Consider the following 24,635-nt stretch of genomic DNA (forward strand, 5'->3'; position numbering starts at 1 on the left):
ATGCTAAAATTGTAACATATTCTGCTGTTTCAATGAAGGGACTTTCTACAGTATTGAGCATTGCAAAGACTGTAATTTTAGGGCGTGAAAATATGTAGATTCCAAACAAAGGAAAAATTTAAATATGTCTAGTGGATAAGGCAAGGCGAAACAAAAAAGAAGGCAGCTGGAGAAAATTTGGGGGGACTGCATTATTTTAAGGGCAGTGACTCAGAAATAACTGTGCTTAAGACCCTAAGACCTGAAAGGTCCAAGACCAAAAAGTGCTGGAAGCTTAAGCTGTTGCATTCTCTCTGTCAAGTACAGCATTATGGGGTTTCATACTGCCCCTATCACTTCATGTTGAATGGACCTGATTTTTACACAAGCAGTCATCCATTATTTACTGTCTCTTTTCTGCAGCCCACTAGCCAACACAAAAGTTGATTCCGAAGTGTTCATTCATGACCAGCGTTTGCTGTTTGCTGCTTCTCTAACTGAACAGATTAATAAATCTTGGAGGTATAAGCACAGATGGTCACAATTTTACAAAATAAGAACTAGCCTTTCTTTTCTTTACCTTTACTGTAATTCCAGCCTTTATATTAATTTGTGTATTGATTACAGATTTTGAGAATTAGTCTGTAATCTGGCAGGTTCATCCCTATTTAGGTAAGACATATTTTTTTAAGACTTCTCTTTTAATTATTCCTGGTATAATAGTGTTCAAGATGTGACTATCCAAAATACTAGCGGCCACATCTTGAAACCATCATACTTGTTTAGACTCAGGCAATAAAGCCCAACCTTCTACAAGCAGACTTCAGATTGGGGATCCTAAAAGAGCAATAATTACCAAGCCTCTTTAAAGAGTGATGTACTAAACTTCATCATTTCATGTTTATGTTCCTGAGTTAGCAACCCAGCCTTGCAGTTGCATCCGCAGGAGTTCAAAGGTGGGAGCAGCTGTATGTAAGCCAAGGCCGGTGCCTCTCTCTCTGGGAGGTGCCCAGCTGGCTTCCTCTATATTACTGTTCAAACACAATCAACATTTAGGCATTGTGGGCAGCAGAAAACTTCAAGACCCAGGGTTAATATAGGTCTGGGTTCTGCTCACTGGAGGTCATTGCTTTGACTTCCTGGCCAGTGTGAACTTCAGAGTGTACTGCAGTGAGGTTGGGTGGGCTGCAGGAAATTAATGCATCCAACTTGAACAGATGCCGTGGACGGAGTCCTTTCTAGAGATTCTGAAGGGAGAAGATAAACATTGTTCCTAAAAAATTTTAAAGGAAAAAACTGGTATCTGATTGAAGAATACCAACATACTAGTGGGGCATCCAGTTATTTGTGAAAAATACCTGCAAAGTAGATCTGGGCCTGATGTCACTGGGTGCCTTCTCTTAAGTTGTTATATTCAAAACATGTATTTCAGAGAAGGCTAGATGTTTCTAGAAGCAAAAGTTAAGAGTGCAACATGTTCAGAGGAATTTCAAATGGAGAAATCAGTAGCTGACGAGTATTCTGGTTTACAGGGTCTGATTGGCACAGCAAGGCTTCTGTGCTTCACCTCCAAATCATTTGACAGCTGCAGTCTCTAGGTTTTCATATGGTATCTGATCTACACAGTGGCACTGCTTATTTAACAGATAGTGCCTTGGGTTGCATCTGTGTGCCCTGACCAAAACACAGAACAGAGATGTGTTCAACATCACCAAGACTCAGAGTTCTCACTACATGAAAGAAATAGCTAAGCTGAAATACCTCATAGTCTGTATGATACATCTCTGTCTACTTACAGCTGTGATGATGGTCTTTTCCAAAATATACTGCTGTTGCTCTTAAGTGTCAAACCAAGCCTACAACTCCATAATAATGTTTTACTGCTATTCTTAATATTGCTACAACAGGAATTCTAGAATGTAAATGGGATTCCTGACAAGATTGCTTTTTTCTTTTTTCTCCTCCCTGTCATTTCCTAGATCCACTTGCTCACCCATGAAGGTCCCTAGTTCCCCACCTTCCCCTCTGTCAGAACACCTGTAGTGATGGTTTAGCTGTGAGAGAGGCACCATGTAGCTCTGAAAGCCTGTACTACCCACATCTTACTATGGTAGCTGAAAATTGTCACCAAAGCTTGTCTAATCTCTAGGTATGCTGGAAGGAACGCTATGCTTTTACACTTTGCTTTAGATAAAAGACTACAATAAAGGATTTTCTTGGTGAGATCTTGATAGGAAACTCCTTTGTGCTAGTGAAGTTATTTGTGATTCTTATGGGTCCTCTGCTGACGACTGTAACTTCCCCCCTGCAGATGCTGTGTTTGTCATATATCTCCTTAGGGCCACTCATACTTGTAAACCAAGCAGTTCCTGGGCTCTTAGGTGACCCTGAGCCGTTGGGTTATTAAAGCTCATAAATCCTATTGAAAGATTTTGAAATTTCCTCAGCTTGATTTTTTCCCTACTGTACTCTAATATATGTAAGTAGCACACATTCTCCACAATGAATCAAAGGTTGCAACATAACCAACTCACTGCACAACCCCCTTTTTCTCACCATTTTGTCTCTGGCCCATGCTAACACCACAGCTCACAGCATTCTTGCCCACTCCCTTTTCTTGCTCTTTTTTCTCCTATCACTGCTTGTCTTGTTTCTTTGCTCTGATGTGCATGCTGGACATATATATTATAAAAAAATACAGTGATGCTAAGTTCCTATATCAGAGATGTGTTTCTGTCCAGAGCAACCAAGAGCTGCTTGCTGCCTGAGTTTCTCAACCTGTTATGGCTCTTTGAGTGTCGTCTGCAATATGACTGAGTCAGAAGGATACTGGGCTGAGCCCTCTGTGTGGTTTCTGGAATACTTTGAAACATCCTTTTTGACCTGCCAGATGCCCTTTAGCCCATGAAACAGTCCACTGGTCCCTCTAATGCTGTAACCTGAAAATCCTCCAAACCTTCTGCCTATAAACATAAATTAAGAACGAGAGGTCATTTGCACCAATGCTAGCTGTCAAAGCCAGAATTCAAATTCCTACTAATTTTCTTTTGAGAGTCACAGCTGAGCAGGAACTGCAATTTCTGGTCTTAAGGGGGATCAGATGACTTTTTTTTCTTTGTGGGGTGAGGAAGTCCACACTGGAATATCCTTTTCAAGATACACAGATACAGCACATCAAACACTTTGGGATTTCTTAAAAGAAACTAAGAGGGGATTTGAAATGTCAAACACAAAGAAATGATGCTGTGCTTTTAGTGGGAAAAAAATACCTTCCTCAGCCCCTTTAGCAACAGATTATATTTTTAAAGCGTTGTTCACTGATCTTCCTCCAAAGAGAGAGTCTTAGGTTTAGGTACCTGATCTTAATCCTAATGAAGCCCATTGCAAAATTCTCACTGGCTTCAGTGGGAACAGCATAAAGCTTCCTTTTTTTTAATCAAATGTGAGCTACCAGTACAAGCTGTACACAAATTGCTTGGTTAATTTTCCTTTACTTGTGATGTTGTAGCTGAAACAAATATTTTAGCCCCTCCTGAGAAGTGTTTGAAACCAGAGTAATTTGGCTGTATTTACATATTGTAAGGTGCCATTTTAAGTAGAAGTGCAGTATTTTTAAATCCATCTACAAATTATGCGTGATTAATTTGTTTGTAACACATAGGATGTAAAAATGTAAAAAAGTTTAAAAATTAAAACAACTAAAACTGATCTCTTTTACAGAAGGCTATGACAAAATACATCAACAGTTAGCCTCCCATACTGTTGTGCTTCAGTCTGAATCATTCCATAACTCCAAGACACAACAGACTTCATATGCTAGCTTTGTTGCACTGAACAATGACTTGAGCTTTTACTAATGGATTAAGTAACACTGCATGCCTTCTATTACAGGAATCTCCTGTGATCGCAGAACTGCACGAAGCTCTGTATGATTGTCTGACATCACATACTTCCAATCTGATGTTGGTTTTTGAGAGCCCACTAAGGTTTTCTTGACTTCTAAGTGCAATTGAGGTAATGTAGTTAGAAAGTGTGCTTGCAGTGAACAAGTAATACAATTTGTTGTCATGCTTTGAAAATACCTAAAGCTGAAGAGTTTGGTGCTGCCTATTGGAATTTTGTATAGGTATAATGCATGTATGCTTCACTGCTGTAGGGTGCTCCTATTGCACAAGGGCAGCGTGCACTATCGAAGTCCTAGAAAGAGTGCACTGGGGGTTAATTAAATCCTTTTTTCAAGTAAAGGTATTTGCAGAAGTAGGTCTTGTGTTTGGTTGGTTTTGTTTGTTTGTTTTTTGTTTGTTTGAGGGTTGGTTTGTTTGTGTCTTGTTTGGTTTTGTTTTTTTTTCTGATTATCCCCAAAGTCTGGCTATGAAACAGACAGAAAACATTGTCAGAAGTCTGAAGATTTTATCAAATTCTGCCTCTGCTTAAACACACAGCTTCTGCTGACTTCCAAGAAGCTTAAATGGACAGTTATCCCTGTGCATGTTTACAGATCAGCACAGGCAGCAGCAAACCATTGCCATGGTTCCCCATCTCTCAGATATTATGATTGTGTAACAATTGTGATTTTTCTTTCTGCAAAGAAAAGTCCTGAAGAGAAGATGTAGGGTGCATATTGTGTTAAGATTCATACCTGACTCCGAGAAGGTCTGAGGTGACTTCTCAACAACGGGAAGCAATTTCACCTCTTTACACACGCTGTGTTTGATGCTGCTCACCATTCTGAGTTGAAATATTACCTTTCACGATCCTGGGGTGATACCGTTATATTTTCCTGTTTCCTTTGGTGTTGCTGGCATCTTTTAGCATTTGGTAACTTGCCCCAAGCACATCCTGCCGCACAGGAGAGTATGGAGTGAACTGCCAGGACTACAGCTTGGATGAATTTTTATCTGCTGACAGATCTGACGGATAGCTTTGGCGCTTCCCACACGGAAGACACTCCAATATCTCAACGGTGGGAGACAAGCTGTGGACATGTGGCTGTTTTACTTGTTCATTGTGTCTAGTTACTGGGGTAAGGTTTTGAAACATTCACTCCCCTCACTTCCTTTCCTCCTTGCAGGTGAGTTGCAAGCCATCTAGTGAAGGTACGATTGAGTACTGCTGTAATGTCCTGATGCAGCCTGCATTCTCTCCTTTAGCTGGGCAATCTGCTTGGGTGGGAGGGGATGTTGTGAAGCAGCCAGGTGAAGTCTTCTGCATTTCAGTGCATGTTCAAAATAGTTTTGGCAGCCATTTAGGAAAATGAACTTGGGTCCACTGTAGAGATGGCTGAAAGGAACAATTCAAAACCAAAGAAGTAGTCCTTCCCCTGTAGCATGGCGGTGCCATTTATAGCCAGTCTTTTTGCTTTCAGATCCAACATGCAGCACACAGTGTGGGGATATGTTAAATAATGAAATTAAAAGTAGATGGAGCCACACGCGACGATCCTAGGAGTAAGCCACATCAGGAGGTGCATTAGCAGAACAGGTTTTGGTGTGCCTGGCTGAATGCCTCTGATCACTTGAGGCGTGCACTAGGAGCCTGCTAATGCACACCCTGTTGTGGTTCATTGCTTGCTGTATTCTTCCAGTCTGATTCCAGTCAGCAGTCCCTGGTAAAAGCAGGTGTTTGCTTCTGAGGGGAAAGACGGATTCCAAGGATGCCAGGATAATACCTACTAAAGCAAACGTTTCCTCCCAGGCTTCTGTATATTTGTCTGTGTTTGACTGGTACATGAGTTCTTCTACATGCGTTAATTGTGGCAAACTCTCTTTTCTAACAAGGACTTTCTGCAAGTACATAATGAAGGGAGTGCATTTTTAACTGTATATTTTAAATAGGAATTGTCTGTCTGTGAGAGTTTGGTTATTTGTATTGCTGTAGACAGAAACAATCACTTATACTTCATAGTACCTTGCCGCTTTGTACTTATTGACTGTTTATGTTTAATCTATACGATTACTAATTGCAGCTAGTACCAGACTCTTCTGTCTCCTTTCAGGTTATTGTAGTGGAGGGCATTGTACCAGATGCATGGTTATTCACAGAGCATGCTTTTCCAGCAGCTGAATTGCTGGATCTGCTCTAAATGATCTATGGCAATTACATTTGGCATTGTACAGCTATAATTTTACTGCATATTAATAGCCACCTAGCAAAGAAGTAAATGCCCTTTTCTTGGCTGGGTGCAAAATGAATGCCTGGATGTATCCAATTGGGTAAGACGAGGCTCGGTTTTTAAACGGGTAGCGGGGGTTTGATGTATTGGAAATGCGTGTGCTGGTGAAATGTCTGTTTTCCTCTGCCTTGATGGTGTGCGGTGAGGCTCCTGGAGAAACATCATCAAGCCAGAGCCTAGAAGGAGCCATGCTGGGAAAGAGGAGGGGAGGGGGAAGGGGATCATGTGCCCCATTTTAAGTGGCTCATCTGCTACCACCCAAAATCTGCTGCAGTCTTTCCGCGCCCCCCCCCTCCTCCCCGCTTTTCAGCAGCTCAGCTGAGCAGTGCAGATGCTGTCAGGTTTCACCAGTAAAAGTAATAATTAAAACCACCCCTCCCCAGACCTTCCCTAAAGCTGTCCGCTGGAGTCAAGGGCCCATTTTCTTATATTTTTTTTGGGGTGTGGGGAAGCAAGCGATGGGGAGTGGGTGGAAGCAAATAACAAGGAATCAGAGCAGACTAACGAGCCTTCTCCTTATTAGCGCTGCTTGGGGGCTTTGTCTCTGCTCCCGGCTGGGGATGGGCTGATGGGGAGGGGTTGGGGAGGCAATGCGACTGGAGGGGCCGGCGTGCGGGAAGCCACACGCACAGACGGACACACAGACATACACAGGCGTCCCACACACCAGACACAGAGCGCAGCCGGGCAGCTCCTCGCCCCGGTCCCGCCGCGCAGTTCGCGGTCGGCGTGTGTGTCGGGGTGGGGTAAGGCGGGAGAAGGAGGGGGAGGGCGCAATGGCGGGGGAGCCAAGGGCTCCTCCGAGGCGGCCGTTGGCGCGGCCGAGCCAGCGCGGGCCGGCGCGGCGGCGCTGAAGCGCGCAGCGAGCGCGGAGCCGGCGAGGAAGCGCCAACGATAACGCGCCGCTGCCTCGGGTCCGCGGCGCACCACGCTGCGTGGGCGGGGAGAGAGAAAGGGAGAGGGAGAGACTCGCAGACAGACAGTAGAGCCCGGGAGCGCGACAGATAAAGGAGAGGTAACAGAGAGAGGAGCGAAAGGGTTCCAGTCAGGCACCGAGAGAGAGGACAGGCAGCAGCCAGAGGCAGGGCAGGCGACGGCAGCCCGGCGGCGGACCAGGGCGACGCGAGCGGAGCGGGGAGAGGCGAGCTGAGCCCAGGCAAGGCGAGCCGAGCCGGCCCCAGGCGGGAGGCGGCCGGTGGGGTCGGGCGGCGCCGCCGCGGCCAGCGCGCCGGGCCAGCAGCGGATCTCCTCCCGCGGAGGAGGCGGAGGCGAAGGAAGAGACCATGTATTTCAGGAAGACAGGCACTGTACTGTAACAGCAGCGTTATCTGCAGCCAAATAAACAAACCAGCCAACCAAAAAATACCAAACAAACAAAAAAATAACCCAGGCCACCAAGACGCTGGGGGCAGATCCTGTTTTCAGGCAAGGTAAAAAAAAAAGGAAAAAACAAAACCAAAAACCGAAAAAAAAACAAAGCAGAATCTGTAGACATTTGTGTGGCGTGATGTTCTTTGTTGTTGCGATTTTTTTTCTTTTTTTTTTCCTTCCAGCATGTGTTTTCTGTCATTTCGTTGGAGTCAGTCGCCCCCCATCCCCCCCTTCACCCCTCCCCGTGATCTTTCAATTTTTGAGGTCAGGGCGGCTTGAGCATGTGGAGTGGAGGGAGAGGGGAAATAGGAGCTGTGCATGGAGCTGGGGCTTGCGCTTATTACATGCGATGTGCAATTATTTATAGCAGCTGCAGGATTCCGACTCTTAAGATGCGGTATTTACCAGAGCGGGAAGGGGGGAAAAAAAAAAGGGGGGGGGGGGGCGGGAGAGGAAAAAAGGATGTCGTTCATAGTCTAGAGGGGCAGGATGATATCGGTGTTGAAGCTGGAGCCTCGCACGGGATCGCGAAGCGGCAGGGCAGAGGTGGTGCAAGCCAGGTACGGCGCTGAAGGAGGGCTCAGCCGCGGGTCTCGGCGTGGCCCCGGGGCCGCCTGCCCCCGCGGAGGGCGGCCCTGGCGCCTCCGCAAAGTTTCCGCCGTCTGCCGGTAACGACCGGAGGCGCTTCTGGTGGGAGCCGCGCCGCCTCCCCCGGCTCCCTCCGATCGCAGCGGGGCGGCGGCGGGTCGGGCTCGGACGCGGAGGTGAGGTGACCGGAGCTGGGTTTGAGGGTGACGGCGGTGCTCCTTGTCTCGGAGCCGGTGTCCGGGAACCTGGCTCAGGCTGGGGAGGGGAGCGCTACAGGGGGGGAAGCTGTGAGGGGAGATCTCCCTCCTCCCAGCGGTTCTTTTAGCTAAAATATATCAAACGGTAAAAAAAACCCCAACTTTTACTCGCCGATTTGTGAACAACATCGACGGTAACGCTTTTAAAAGCCGTGCTTTGCTGGAGGTAAAGCCTGGGCTTGTTTGACTTGCATTGTTCTTAAGGGTGGCGATTTGAGGGTAACAGATGTACTTGATGCTTCCTTAGCGTGTCTTTTTTTTTTTTTTTTGCATGCAGTGAAGGAGGATCACAGTCCAGGAGTTACGGTCACATTGTTAGGTATCTTAGCAGTCTGTTTTCATTAAAAAAAAAAACTTAATGTTACTCTGTTTAGTGTAATTCTGCTTATTTGTATGTGTGTTTCAACGATATCGCTTGTAGATCTAACCAAGATGTGCTTATCCAGTGCAGCCATTCCGCAGTCTTGTTTAATTTTTGTTTTGGTTTTGTTTTTTGCATTCATTTACCGTTTCGGCCAGCGGGGGGAACACGCCGAAATTTCGGGTGGATTTTTTCCATGCTAGGTGTGTCTTTGCGCCTCTCGTCTTTGCGCTTCCAGGTGTGTGCGGTTTTGCTTAAATTCATCCCGCTGTCGTGTGATGTTGCTGTAAATGTGCCGGGAGGGGAAACAAAGGCATTAAAGAGCAGCACAAGTGTTTGTTGGTCACCTGTTTGACTTCTCTACCATTGCGCTGAGCTAGATGCATGCCCGGTGTGCGTTCTTCTAAATGACATATGTAAATTTTAGGCAAGTACAAGGCAATTGTAGTTGAGGGTGATGGGGAGGGGAGGAAAAAAAGAATACTGTAAACTGACCTGCAACTTTTCAGTCGCATAATTTAACTGCACGATGATTTTTGTTTTAGCAGTCTTCGTCACTGATCGAGGCAAGTTTGTGTGCACTATTAGGCTTTTGCTAATTTCGCACTGACTTTTCCTCTCAGTTCCCAACTGGGCATGGTTACCTTGAGAGCTGTGCTATCAGCGCTGTCAGAGCATGCTCCGGTGGGGAGATCGGGTGTGTTCTATTTTTAATGCTATTTAATGAAGATGCTTCTCACTCTGCAATATACGAAGCATAATGGAAGAGCAGAGCGATGATTGGTTATGGATACTGGAAAAGGAAAAATGCAAAGGTAAAAAACAGAAATCCCTCAAATATTTCTATTAGATTAATGAAAGAAAATGCAGCTGTGCAGAAAGGTGATCGATTAGCTTGTTTTAAGTCAAACTCTGTTGTCTAAAATGATTTAAAAAAAAAAATTAAAGTTATATGAAACAAGGTGTAGATAGGTAATGATTTTGCTCCGTTGGTAAATCTGATTGTACTTGGGAATGCTTAAGTCGAAGAAGAGTATTCTATTATAGTTCTTTTTTTAATGTTGAAATGTTTTATGATGGAGTAGCGCTAAGGAACACCTTAAAATACTAATTTTTTTCTTACGTTAGCCATTTTTACTGATCAGCTATTTATGTTCTTATTGGTAGCCTCCTGAGGTGGGAGTTTTGAGGTTTTATTCCTTGCAGTTTAAAGTTAATTCAGTTGATATTAAAAATCATTGTTGCATGTGATGCTCGCAAGCACCTGTAAACGTGTTGCGATCTGTGTGTAAAGGAAAATACTTACAGATAACTACAGTGTGTGCTTTTACGCAGGATGCATGTAGATACTTTTGAAAAACTGCCTTGTTTAGTTCCATGTATCTGTAGTCACAAATCCATTTAGTAGCTATTTGCAACAATCCATGTACTCGGAATCATATAGAGAAACTCTTGATTAAAGATATCTTCTATAAAACAATTGTATTTTCTCTCTGCTGCCTACAGTTTTATAGGATGGTGGTCTAAAAAACGGCTGAGTACCCCTCCTGCAAAATCCTTTTCCGGGCGATAATTTCCTACTGCTATATTCTAGTCCTTTCGACTGCCCCAGGGCTAAGTGTGCAAGTGAGGGTTGCTCGGATGAGTGTTACCCTGGATCGTACTCTTGAAGGAAAAATTACGTAAAAATGATGGAGGAAGGACAATGAGATTTTTAACACAAGTGTAATGGTTGGTCTCGGAGAGAGAGAAGAACAGCGCAACAGTCTCTTTTAAACTTTATCCTACTAGAGTGAAATTGTGGGCCAAATAGTGTGTTCTTGGTGGTGCTGCTTTTCCTGTGGGCTTTACTGGCGTTACTTGCATGATTACAGTAAATTCAACTTGGCCTGATAAAATCACTGTTGTTAAACAGAATTTCTGAGAGTACATAAAAGAAACCTACAAAGTCTTAAAATCTGCTGCGCTCTTGGATTCCTCCCAGGTTATGATTTTAACAACTAACTTTAAACTTGAAATCAATGGGGGGGAAGGGAAAGTGCGCTAATTCTAAGATGACTTACTTATAGTCTGCCTTTCCTCCTGTAGGCATCACTCCCACTACAGTCAATGGGAGCTTTAAATTTGGAAGTATGTCAGGGTTTGGTTGAATGGTTTTAACAGTGCTGAAGACAGACACGGGGACAAATCTCCAGCAGCTGTAAATTGGCGTAGTTCCATTGGTTTTAAGAACAGTATAGGTTTACACCAGCTGATGATACACCCCTCTGCTTGTAACATACAGGATCTGTAACTTGCATTGAGTGGTATTATTAATTTTGATGGCATTAATTTCAGAGTAGGAAAAATATTTTGGCAGATTGGCAACTTCTTGTTTATAGGGACTACTCATAAAGGAATGGCTTGATCCAGTGAGTGCTCCCAGCTCAGTTTATTTGCTCAGTTGTAAAGAGAATTTGTCACTTACATGATTATTTAAAGGAAATGCTATTCGTGTTAAGTAACCTATTTTCAGAAATATTGTTCAAGATTGGCTAGTTGAGATGTAACTACCGTGCAATAAACTTGCAAAATCCGTTTGTCCCCTGCTCATTCATTTACTAGATACGAAGTTCTGTATTAATATTCTCAGCAGGTAGTAAGTCAAGCAAATGGGTTACTTTTTCTTCTAGAAGATTGAAACATTCATCAAACAAGTAATACATGACAAAGCCTGTACGTTCCAGTGAAGAGCATTTGATTCTGAAGACTTGAAAGTACTATGTATGAACGTCTTTGTATCTGTATGGTAATATGCATTTCTAGGGCGCGTTCTGTTTTGATGACAAAATTCAAGCCAGGTAAGTAAGATTTTCCTCATTTGGAGGCTGGGTAAATTGACTTGCAGATAAATTATGCAAACCATGTGAGGTCACTCATCGGGTTTTTGACAGCCAACAAATGAGACCTGTTCCGGTCTCCACTGTTAGGTGGGTCACTCCTGGATGATGTCTCCCTGATTAATTGCTGGTTTTCATTTTGTTTTCTAATTTTTCCACTTCGTACAAGAAATGATGAGTTTCAGAAACATGTAGATTTAGTTAAATTGTTTATAACTATTAAAAATATTTTGGTTTTATGTAAAAATTTAATGATAAACGCTTCTAGCAAGGAAATGCCTTCAGAACAAGTGCAAGGAATGTCTTAGATCTGCTCTGGTTTCTTTTGGAAATGTATTAAACATGCTTGTAAATTCATGTAGATGTACTGGCTACTCTACAGAACTGGATATGTTTTTCTTGGGTTCTTCTTTAAGAAGGAGAATTAAACCCAAATCATAATAACAGCCACTATGGTTTGCGTGAGTGTGCACACACATGCAATGTATTAGAAAAGTAAAAAAAGACATTACGCTATAAAACTACAATACTTTTTGTTTTAATTAAGACTTATTTCTTGATAAATAACATCTGTGATGGGTTCTTGTCTAGTAAGTCCTGATTTGTCGGTGAAGGTCCAAACCACTTAGTTATAGGCTGTAAGAGGTAAACTGCTCGTCATTTTCTTAGATGTTTGAAGTAACTCTAGTTTTAGACTGTGTTACCTCATACGGTGGCTTTACAGTAGGTTAACTTGATGCATTGCCAGTGACCCTATGTAAGAGTGCTCCCTATTTAGAAGTCTATGTTTTTTCCTTAATTTAATGTTTAAGAATACATAAATGATCTATGTTAATTCTAGATGTGTGGCATTTGCAATCCAAAATTACTAGTTGCAGAGTATTGTCTGTGACACACTCTGTTTCATCTTTAGGGGAGGAAAAAAAAACCAACCAAACCTGAACAAATACTTTCATACTCTCCTACCACAATTTCCCTCTTCCACCTGTTAATAATGTTACCAGTTTTTACTACCACTTCCTTTTTCACTGTTGTGGTTCCCAGGCTTTCAGGTAATCCATCATCAGTACACTTCTTTAACGGTTCCTTGGAAAAAGGTGTTGCGGAAAACGTCTCCTCATTCAAATGTATCGGGTTTTAAGTGTATGGTGAGATTTTTAAACTGTGTGAAATCATTCTGGATTCCTAAATAAATAATAAGCTGGTATATGAAAATGTTACATCACTTTTGTACCTGCCTCCCCTCCCCCCTGTTCCCTTATACTGAGAGGAAGATGTGGGGAGAAACAAGGAGTAAACAAAACATATTTTACAGGAGTGAGTTTAGAAAGAGCTATTTAGATGAAATAATTGCTACTGTGATAAACATAGTGAAAAATACTAGGCAGTCCACAGGTTTTTCTGTTAATACTGAAGAAGCTATGAAGTGTGAGAGAGTGATAATGTCATACAGCATGACTTAGCTGAAATGCAGAAGGCGTAGTTAGGCAGTGACAGCTGGGAATTTGGAATTTATGATTTGGATATCCAATGACTTTCTGAAGCAGGGGGCTTAGAGTATTTTCTAGTCACTGGCAATATATGGAGGCAGTAACCACGTCAGACTGTTCTCAGGGCAGACATGTTCACACAGCATATGTTGAAATATGTAAGGTGAGAAGTGCATTTTTTGTGAGTGAAAGAAACTGTTGTTCACGGAGAAACTGGTACATTTTATGCTTCTTTTTCCAAATTAGATGTCTGCTCTTGATCTTTTCAAGCCAAGAGTCACAGTTAACAAGAAGAGAACCATGAGAAAAAAAAGTTCTGTGAAAAGTGTTCTTGTAATTTAATGCTTTCTGGTATATATCTCATTTAGTCTCAGGCAATACCATGGTTTATTTATGAGCTGTTTATACAGCATCTGTGTTAAAATTATAGAAGCTTAGTAACATCTTCGAACTGATAAAGCTGCCTTGGAGCTTTCAGTCAAAGGAAAGCTTAAATGGTCAGCAGAACAGTGTTAAATAGTCAGGAATTAAAAATCAAAAACTCCAAAACAGAACAACAGCAAAAAACCTCAAAAAACGTACCACCACCACCAAAATAAAAAAGCCGCAACAAACCAAACACAGCAAACAAACCACTCCCCCAACCCCCCCTTCCACCACTTAAATACTCTGTTTTTCTTTCTGGAAGTTTTTGTCTGTTTGAATTCTATGCTAAAACATAAAAATTAAATATATACGAATCAACTACTTTCAAGTTTCTATTTCATTGCAATTTTTGTGGCCACAGAGCAGTGATTTTTTTGTTTTTTTACTGGATTCATAAAATCATCAGAGCCAGTTTTATATTCTAGGAATTGAATTCCATCATCAAAAACATGCCCGTACAGCTAATAATTTTGTCATTAATTAATCCTGTTGCAGTATTTGTATTTTTATTGCCTTGTTAGTTGAAGTCTCCCTGTGCCTTCAATACAGAAAGCATTTTATAAGTTTTCATTACTTCATTAAATATGAGAGACTGTGGTGGTTGTCTTTACAGGGAGTGCATGCATCCTGGTTTGGATGCCTTGCAGAGCTGCTACTGGTGTAATGCTTTATTTACTGTGAACAAAGTTGTTATTTGTTCCCAAATAAAAGGGATGGCAAGGCTTTTTGGTTGAATGAAGCTAATGCAGATAAACTGCAGTGATTGGAAGCATGTTATAAACACAATTGAATTGTTGTACGGTTAAATACTCCACACTAATTAATATTGAATTCAAATGGAAGTGTTACTGAGGAGCAGACCTTAGTGTTGATGCTCTCATGTGAAATTGGTGCAGCACGGTGCGCTTCTGGAGGTTATATCTACTTTATGCTTCTTGGGTATTTGTGCCATTGAACTTAATTTGAAATGATTTGTCTTCAATTGCACAAAAGTAAATTGTAAATTGTAAATTGCAGTGGTTCAAACTCAACTTTAAGGTTTCTCTATTTTCAAGCAACTATTTCATTTCTAAATACACTGCCATTGGCATAACATTTAGAATCATTTGAATGAGCTTGCTTAATGTATTATAAAGTATTTGTCATGGAGTCAGAAATGTTTATGGTGTCATAAAAGCTTTAGGAGAAACACATCAAATAAATTGGTCCACTCTAAAGGCTCGCTACAGATTTTAATGTAAACTCGGGAGATGTCTGATAGCTTTATAATTTGTGTACTTTATAAGCCATGAAATCTGAAGTCAGGAGGTCTGACTTTAGTGCTTTTGGTTTTTGTTCATTTTAGAAAAAAATCAGAGCTTTCTTCTAGAAAATAAAAAAGAGTGGACATAGATCTAAAAGGAAAGCATAATGAGCACATAGGGCATCTTAAAGTGCTGTGTTAATAACACCTAGTACACTGAAGAAAATGATAACAAAACCATTTTTGCTTCAGGTACGGTTTTTGGGGAAGCTTGAATTCATAAACAACAAGTTTAACTTAATTGGAAAATGCATTGTATTTAGCAGCTTTATGTATCTCAACATGATTTTCCACTTCGGTATAGCAATCTGTTCTGCATCTGAGCAGCAAAATGGAGTGGTGTCTAGTGACAACAACTGTGGCAAGCAGGGTAAGAATCCTCTTAGATAATGAAGCAATGAGTTATTACTGATGGATAATGTAACTTTTGTTTAATTTGTGTACTGATGAAAATGACAGGATTTGAAATAAGTCCTTGAATGACCCGCTTCTTGAAGTAACCATCTTAAAATTAGAGGCTGAGATAAGGGAGTAGTGGGGTAAGGTACATAATGGAAGATTAGCAGCAGTAGTACTGCTTGTAATGTGAAATCAGGTTGTGAGGCATCAGAATTAGAAGGACAGCAAAGGAAAGGAGGACTTTCAGGAGACATTCCCTGAAGAGGAAGTAATTGGAATTTTGGATCACCCAGAGAAAATACAGAGGTGTGAAGCGTCTTTTGAATATAATTGATTTTCAGTTTTTAAAATAATAATAAATATAATAAGACATGATAATAATTTAAAAATCCTTATACATGTGATGTATCTTTGCATGGAGGATTGGGACAAAGTGAGTACTCCACTGCAATCACAGTTGATCTCCTCAGATCCGAGGCTGTAGGAACTGTAAATGATCTGTGTCTTCCAAATTTTGCTGTTGTGGAATTGCTCCTCTCTGCCACCTGTCTGGCAGAACAGAAAGGAAGATAATGAAATTGTTGCCGGGTTCTGAGGGCAGCTACATGGCAGTGTGCGCTAGGATGATGCTGCTTAGCCTGGCTTAATGTCAGCGTATGAAGCTGGCGGGTGAATCCTGGGGAGAAATGCAAGTTCATGGGCTCTCTAGTATGTAGCCGGTTCTTCTATGAGAATAAATGGGTTTCTGTCTTAATAGCTCTTGTCTCAGCATGCCAATAATGTCATAAATTAGTTGGGTATTTACTGAAATAGCATAATGTGCCCCGTGACTGCGTCAATTCACACCTTTCTGTAAAGGGCTTTGTGTTGGAGAAGGATTATCAGAAAACAGCAAACTTAAGACACAAATCTTGATGCAGCATTTTGACTGCCTGTGGTTATGCTACCGGTAACCGTATAGCCATAGCCGTGGGGCTGTGGTTCCTGCAGACACCCTGTCCACTTATTCTTTTGTCATGATCATTTCCGCAATGCGGGAGGAACATGCGGCAAGTGCCTACCTCTTCCAAAGCCCACACGTTTCTTTGATGTGTTTGTCATTCCTCAGGATTTGCTGTTTTTTCTGTTTTTTGGGGTTTCTTTTTAAGCAGAACAGAGAACATAATTTGTACTCAGGAAGGCTAATTATAATTTTGCTTTTACAAATAATTTCTTAGAGAACTGTATGTTCAAAGAATTGCTGCTCTTTTCTACGTTACTGTTATGTTCAGTGTCCAGGCGATGAAAGTCAAAATGTAGATTCATTTGGCACCTGTTCCTGCTTGTGTTTTATAACATGTCACGTCTTTATTAATGTTGTCAGACACTTCCAAGCCATCTGTATTAAAACTACATCAGTAGAAGAGCGGTTCAGAAAACCAGACAATAAAATATCAGCACTTCTTAACAAAACATTTTATTGATTAAACAACATAACTTCAATATGTAGAAAGATGAAATCAGTTTTGATTACTTCAGTACTTTGAGAGCAACTGTGCTAATACTCGATTCTTTGATTGGCCTAAAAATGACAGCAGACTGAGCAATTCAGTTATGTATTACAAGCGAATGCCATGGCACAGGAATGTGTTTGCTAGATTTACATTGACTTGAGATCATAAAGAAGGAGGACCGTAAGTGACCCAATACTTACGATGCGTAGTTAAGTGTCCCTCTTGAATGTGTCATTTATTACCGACACTGAATAGTTGGAATGAGGCTGGCAGATGACGGTGTAACATACCAGTGCTCCTCAGAACATCAGCTGCATGTACAAGCAATTTCAGTGTCTATTCATTGCCAGACAGATGATTTTAATAAAAGGAATTCAGAACCTCCATTTTTGACCTCTGATGGTTTATTCTGGGGCCAGTAACTTGAGGTACTGTTGTTATTAAACATTGTAAAATTGGAAAATGGAGGGAATTTCAAGTAGCCTCACAACCTCAACAGAGAAAACGAAAAATACAGAGGGGAGCTAATGTCATATTCTTCTGGCAGCAGCCCAGTGTGTGAAGTAAAGCACACTGAAGTTAGGAGACTTATTGCATCCTTATGTGTAACGCACAAACAAGGGATCTTCCATAGCCCTGACTTAAAGATTGCTGAAAGGACATGGAATGAAATATTAGAGAAATTCACTGCAATCCTAATATAAACTCTTCTCTGTTTTTGTTTCTTGATGTATGTATTTTAAGCAGTCTCTAGCATTTATGTCTCTCCCTCTTTTCTGGCTGTTTCCACACATGCATCAGTTGTCTTGGTTCTGCTCCTCACATTGTCTGGCCATTCTTCTTACTGGGCATTTGCTTTTGTAAGTTGTGCCCCTTGTGTGAACTTCCCTTTGTTAAACTGACCCTTCTGATTTTTCTTGGTTTTTCATCATCTACTCGTGTTTCCCAGCTTTTGTTTCTTGCCTCTCTCTATATCAGTTGCTTGCCCCTGTTTGAAATGCCTGAAAGCTTTGATTTATTCATCATATAATAGTGCGTTCTTAAAACTTCTGTAGATATTTGGATAGTGAGTTTATAATAAAACATGTCATATAAAGCATACTATCATCATTCCAAATATTCTGGTGCCCTGATCTTTTGGACTTTGTTTTGGCATTTAAGAAAGGAGTGCCAAAACAGCTCTGATTTCATCTATGAAACAAAAGGTTTTGTGGTGTAATCTAGAAGACTTTGTGCTATGGAAGTTTCATGTACAGCTCTTATAAGTGTACCTGGGTCCCTTTGGATCCTCCATTCAAATTCATTAGCTCCATCGAATCCAATATATGTGTGATGCTCCTGGAAAATATTGTGTCTTGAACTCCCCATCTGTTTATGTAGATTTTTTTTTTCCTCGATTAGTAATATTTTCAATAAATTTCATATTAGTTGGTTGCTTAGAAAATAAAGCATAATGGAAATGAGATAAAATTAAATGCTTCCGATAGTGTGTTTGTTGTCAAAGAGTTTTTACAAGTTGACTCTCAGACCTTTCAGATGGGATTGCTGTCTGTGGTATGAGCAGGAGATCCCAGCAAGTAGTGTAGTACTTAATGCATTACATTGGATGTAATGTTATTGGGTTGTGCAATGGAGAGAGGAAAAATCGATGGAGTTCTTATGTAGAGAATGATTTAGTATTTTGTGTATCTGTGCACTTGTTGAATAAGCTTGGAAACTGCACCAAAAGCTGAGGGTTATATAGTCTAATAACTTCAATTATAATGATTGTTTAGCCACAGATCACGTTCAAAAGTGGAGGAGACTGGTTGATTTTAAAGGTAGTTACCAACTAAGACATCTAGCTGTATACATTTGAGGACCTATACTAAATACATAATCCATTTTTGTGAAATGTTTATATAGAAGCTACTTGTAAAGACAGGGAAATAGAAGAACTATTGGCTGAAATTTCTCACTGAAGTGGAAAACTGGTGTGTTTGAAGGAGCATGGTTTGCTGCCATTATCTGAAAGCTGGTATTTTATTTTTCCTGGAAATCTAATTTTTTTTCCTATATTTTGTTTTTGTGGTTTTTTTTAGCCTCTTTTAATTCACTGTTGCTGAGATATAGCAGGAGAAGCGCCTGTACTCAGCTGCCAGTTACGGATTTAATTCAGTTATTTGTTTTTCAGTAATCTGATTGCCATTAGTGCCTAGTTCACTAAGTGCCGCTGTACTCTGATAGTTTATTATGAAAGTACCATTATGAGTATTCCAAAACCTAATAAAGAAATAATGACAGCAGTCTGAACAGATGATGTATAGTAGCTATGAACTTTTTTTTTCTTTTTTTTTTTTTTAATTTTAATCTTCAGACTGGTGGACAGTCAGCTCAGTCATCTCTCAAGCAGCGCTGAATTGAAGAAATCTCTCACCAGTTCAAGAAAAAATTATGTATTGTGTGGAGTCATTCCATGTTTCAGAGGGATGTCATACTAACAGGTTGTTTAATCCACAAATAATGGTGCCAATTCTCTCCTCAGTGTACTCAATAATTGAATTATTGAGTTCAGTTGTTGCCAAGGAGATGATTTGTGATTTTTGAAAGCATGTCTCTAGAAACCCAGAAGACTTGGACCACAGTGAGATGCGTTTGTTTTTTCATGTAGCCTATGTTTAAGTTGAAGGAAAACTATTGCTTTTATTGACTTAATTCTCTAGTCTTAATCATTGCAAATAAAGGCATGAAAATGTTAGTCCATATAGCCCTCTTGCTGCAACTTGGAGAAATAAGCAACTGGAATATGCTTCTGTAGCAGGAGACTGGTACGGCTAGAATATCCTTCTGAAGTGCTCATCTATATATTTTATGGTCTCTTAAGTTTTAGCTACCATGCTTATATTTCTGAGTAAAACTGCATTGAGCTCCTTTCCAAATGACTGTATTACCGGTCTGCTGCCTTTCCAATGTAGTGGATAGGAGAACAACTGGATTCCATTTGTAAGATAGGCAGAACACTTTTTTTCAGCTTTCTGCTAAATTCAGAAATTGGAACAGGTCAACTGCCATTATGCAGGAAGGGAAGCTGCTATAAAAATAACATCGCTTTGTGTTCTTCAGCCCACCAGAGTGACTGTAGATGCAAAATGCAGTCTTTACAATCCCCACTCTTGTGCTCACTAGTGTCAGCAAAATGAAAATAAACTTTAATGTCGAAAACACTTTTTTTATTTTTGGCTGGCAAAAATGTAAAGCCAACCAAAACCCTCATCCAAACACAACCAAAAAACCAACCAGAAAACCCCAAACAAAACATCAAAAACCACTCCCCAACCCCAACAAACAAAGAAACAAAAACTAAGAACCTGAAAGCCAGGATGATGACACTGGGTTAGTTACTCCTGCTGTGAAGGGCTCTGTTGTAGCATGGTGGGGGGTGTATGAACAAGTCTGGCAGTGGTAATGGCCTAGCGGAGGCCTGTTCCTCTCTGCCCTGCACAGGCTATAAGTGAGGGCTGTGATAGTCATAAAATGCCCGTTTACCTCAAGAAACAGAAGGAAACCCTTTTATAAATTGTCTAACTAGTCTGACAAGAGAGAGGATGAAAGGATGTGTTTGCAGATAAACAGGGCTGCTGCCTTTTAAAGAGTATTTTGTGGTACAGACAGTGAAATACCATGACAGGTTTGTATTAGGGGTTGGTTTGTTTGTTGTTGTTTGTTTTGTTTTTTATCAGGAAGGGGACAGATTTTTCAGTACTTCCAAATGCCTGTCTGAGGTTATTTGGATTATTTTGGGTTATTCTTTTTCAGTGAAGGCTTTTAAAAATATTTACATCTTAAAAAGGGACCTTTCTGATAGTGGCAATAGCTACAAATTAAAATGCTACCGATAGTATCAGTTGGTGAGCCGCATGACTTAACAATATCCTCATAGAAAATGGCTTTCCAGACAGTGCTTTTTCCAAAGAGCAAAGACAGGTTAATGGGTGTAATGTGAGAGAGTAACATGAAACAGTTTCAAGAGGGAAATGGTCTACCATGAGACAGGAACTTGGAGAAAGATATTTGAGCAACAGAAATCTCTGTTGTTCAATTTTTTATTTTTTTATTTTTCCCTAACATTCTCTAGCACTGAATTTCGCCTTCCTCATGCTCAGCTTTAAAAAGGATCAATGTCCCCTGGGAAGGAGAATAGGCAGTCAGACATCTCTCATCAGTGTGAAACTTCTTAACAAAGATTTATTTGCTGAGTGAATAGAGGAAGAAAACAAAGCAAAAAAATAATAGATTTTAAACAAAAAAATGCACTTTCTGCATCATCTGCACTTCCCTATAAAAAGTAAAGTGTCCAGCCACTAACTGGGGTGATCCAAAGTGTGTCTGTACAATAGGGTGTCAGTTGTACTACATGGTAGACAGTGAGGATAAAACCCGTGGTATAAATCAATATTCCCGTCAAGGCTTTGAAAAGCACTGGGAGCACATTTGAACTTGGGTAGTGAAAGCAGACTTCAAGTGAAATTGAGCCCGTCGCGTTGTTCAGTTTGCATGAATACTCTATGGTGTACTTTAATGGGTGTACAGCTGACGTACTCGAGATGCAAGATATCCTAGACAAGTACTCCTCCTGTGTAAGTGAAATATGAAAGATGGTCTGAGAAGTGTAGGCACTGCTAAGCAGGCTAGTAGAAGAAATCTGAAGGAGAGCATTCCACTTTCAATACTGCGTTTATTGTAAATAACTAAAATGTCATCACTTTATTTAGATGCTGATACGACTACCTGTTTTTTCCTGTGTTTATTGTCAGTGTTGTGATGCAGGCTTCCAGACTGCTTATTTCTGAGTTTATTTCTCTTAGGAAATGAATCTGAGCCATTATGATAAATGACTTGTAAATACTATTGCGGTCTGATTAGATTTATAACAAAGTGGATCCTGTAGACAGCATTTTGCATAAATAAAAGCATTTCTCTTGCTCTTTCACTTTCCTACCTGCTATCTTGTAGTAGTAGTATCTTGTAGTTCCTGAAACAGCTTGATCTAGAGGGTGCAGTTCACTGCAATGTGCTTTAGGTGGTCATACAAAAAAAGCATGGAAGGTTTTTCCTGACTGTTAATACTATTGTTAAAAATTCAAGACTTCTGGGTTCCTTGTTACATCCCTTGTATCTTCTTGTATAGACAAAAAATGTTTTAAAATATGCATACAGTTTTGTAAGTGGCTTCTCTTCATACACACATATTCACCTACCTGCCACAAGAGTTTCAGGGTGCAGAGGGGGCACTGGAGAATGGTGGCCACGTACCTGGGGAAGAAGGTGCTGGTTACCCATCTAGCTCTTGTTTTGACCAACTTCTTTACTCATTTAACTGCTTTCTTCCTCAGTATCCTTACCTGGAAGGAGACAGTAACCTTTTTTGTGTTTATATTCCCCAGATGTGTGGTGTTTTCCTCCTTAATTAGAGATTACGGCATTTTAGGGATTTATTATAAAGAGGCACTACAGGAATATACACTTTCCCTCTGTGGTGCTAATATTGGCAAATACAATGAAGTTAAGGTACCTTCACAAGTTAGCTCAGTAACGGTTATCATTTGTGTGTAGTCTTTGAACCCACAGAAAATACAAAGACATTAACTTTCCTGTTGCTGCTGTTACTCTCTGCAGTCAGTGTTGGGTATTACTGCCTCTGTTTAGCAATTATTTTCCAGCCAGTTCTAGCAGGAGATAATGTTGAAGAATTTGAACAAGTACAAGACAAATAGGATTTGAAAAACAGTCACCATATGTTAAAAAAAAAAAGTCAGAATTGTGTTAAAATTTAAGAATTTTAGTACCTGAGGCAAAGCTTGATAGAACTGATTCTTTCAGCTGGTTTATTTTATATTCTAAGTCTAGAAATATGTGCTTAGATATAGCACATATTCAGGCTTAGCCCTTCCAAGGACAGTTTTTCAAACAATATTGTGGGGTTTTGTTTGGTTGGATTGTTTCGCCCGATATGTAAAAGTAAAAAGAATACATCCACAATTGCCAGTTCTAACTGTTGCACACAGCTTTCAGTTAGGCAGATTTTTATTTTGACGGTCAAAGTTTAATAGAGAAAATATTTTGAGGGGGAAGCTTTTGAAAAAACTACAAAGTAGACTTGACCTGTTTTGTTACAGGCATGTGAATTTCCCTCTTGTGCTCTATCTTCACTTTGTGTTGGGTGTTTATAAAAGGCCAGTCCCCTTTAATAAATAGCAATTACATATAATTTTCTATGCTAAGTTCCATTCAGTATTTCAAAAATGCTAGTTTTCTTGAGACAGATGTGAATCTAGAATAGCTACTATTTACAGTGAATCCTTTCATTATCTATATGTTTTATTGTTAGAACGTAAATATTTTTCTAAAAAGCCTTGTAAGGTGTATCATGAAAATGTATGATACTGTAATGATTGTGTAGGTATACATAAGAATTTAATCTCCTTTTACATCTTTGTTTGGACTTTATAACTTCTGTCTTGAGACTCTTTGTGTTATAATCTGTTATTTCTCACTTGACAGGATTTTTCTGGAGGCTGGCATAGAGAAGTGACATAAAACCAGGCATTGTCTGGTTTGCTGGGCTCTGTATATGTGAGAGGTCCTGGATTTTAACTTAAGGTTTCCATTGACTTCTGTGGCGTCACAGTTTCACTGTGGGTTTTGGCATGGATATCACTGAAGTTTATGTACCGAGGTATCCAGTTCTATGTGTCACTGGCTTGTACACGTACATGCTGCTTAAGTCAGTGGCTTTTGGATAAAAATATAATTTTACTTCTTATTAAAGCACTTATTAGTTCTCATATAACTGCTCCATGCCATTAATTTTAGGCTTTTTCAACAGTCTTTTTAGTGCTGTTCTAGGCTCACTTTGAGGTGTAGTTTTGACTGCTGTGCAGCAGGTACCCTCCTTTGTGCGTCCCCTGTTCCCCTGCTTATCCATTTTTCGAGGAGGTACCAGCCATGGATGAATGGCTGGGACGAGTGTGTTAATCGCTTTTCAGTTTTGTTCTCAACATGAATGAAGGATTTAATTTAAAACGGGAGTTATCCTTTTCCTTTCCTGCTGCCCTGGAACATTGTGCCTATCCTGGTCTCAAAGTTTTTTCCCACTACTGGAAATTTTAAGTTTTCTCCTTGCTGCAGCTAGCTGCAGCCAGTCTTTCTCTTTTTGTTTTTAGTAATACCCTGTTTCTCTGACCTTGAGTTCCTTTGAATTTTCTGGTATTTTGCATGTGAAATGACCCATTTCCCATGTCTCTGTGAACCAGGGAACACCCTTATTCCTATTCTGTCTTCTCTGTGCAAGAGCAGCTTCCCTGTAGTACAGAATTATTTGCTTGCTTCTTTAATAGTTTCTTATGTTGTCTGAAACATGTAGTGCTTTTAAATTTAGCAAAAAAACAGATGGCTAGGGGCATAAAGTCCAAAGCCAAATTTGGTAATAAAATAAGCCTGTGGCAGCAGTAAAGCATTAATGTATTTAGCATTAATTTGTGCTTTGAAAGGTAAGATTGCCTGATAAAACCTTTATATGAGCCAGTAGAGCCAAAAGACAATGTTTTCCTACTATGGTGAAGTACAGATTGAGTTACAGACTGTTGTGTTAGTTTATTGATTGTCTGATGAGAATGTATATCCATTGTCTGAGCAAAGTATATTTACATTCCGTAAATTTATATACAAAGTGTGTCAGAAGCCTAAATTGTCTTCCTTGTGTGTCACTATTCAGCCTACATGCATGTTTCTTTAGAACTTTATACTGCAAAAATATTAGGTCTGATCTGCTAAAACAGTTATAAATATTTTAGTATTAGATTTGTCTCCAATAGGATAATACTGAGCAGACGTTAACTTCCACAGAACCATGTGAAAATAGATACAACTGCAGTAATT

The 24,635-nt window shown here is 40.3% G+C and overlaps 1 protein-coding gene across 21 annotated transcripts in view; it reads left to right on the top strand.

The window, feature by feature from the left end:
• ARPP21 (cAMP regulated phosphoprotein 21) overlaps positions 1 to 24,635 on the top strand; it is a 198,780-nt gene that overhangs the window by 52,173 nt on the left and 121,972 nt on the right. For 3 of the 21 annotated variants that reach the window (XM_065830002.2, XM_065830004.2, XM_065830003.2), the window contains exon 1: positions 7,010 to 7,581. The exons of 1 other annotated variant lie outside the window; for it this stretch is intronic. The gene's annotated coding sequence lies outside the window, so the exon portion shown is untranslated. Of the gene's footprint in view, positions 1 to 3,870; positions 3,994 to 7,008; positions 7,582 to 7,818; positions 7,920 to 7,980; positions 8,083 to 8,136; positions 8,287 to 8,441; positions 8,534 to 8,644; positions 8,687 to 8,941; positions 8,967 to 9,351; positions 9,544 to 19,179; positions 19,202 to 24,635 lie in introns of those variants that run through there. 17 more of the 21 variants (XM_065830005.2, XM_071804808.1, XM_071804809.1 and 14 more) reach the window with 14 other exon arrangements.

Source organism: Patagioenas fasciata, chromosome 2, assembly GCF_037038585.1.
Source record: "Patagioenas fasciata isolate bPatFas1 chromosome 2, bPatFas1.hap1, whole genome shotgun sequence".
In the NCBI taxonomy this organism is placed as follows: Eukaryota; Metazoa; Chordata; class Aves; order Columbiformes; family Columbidae; genus Patagioenas; species Patagioenas fasciata.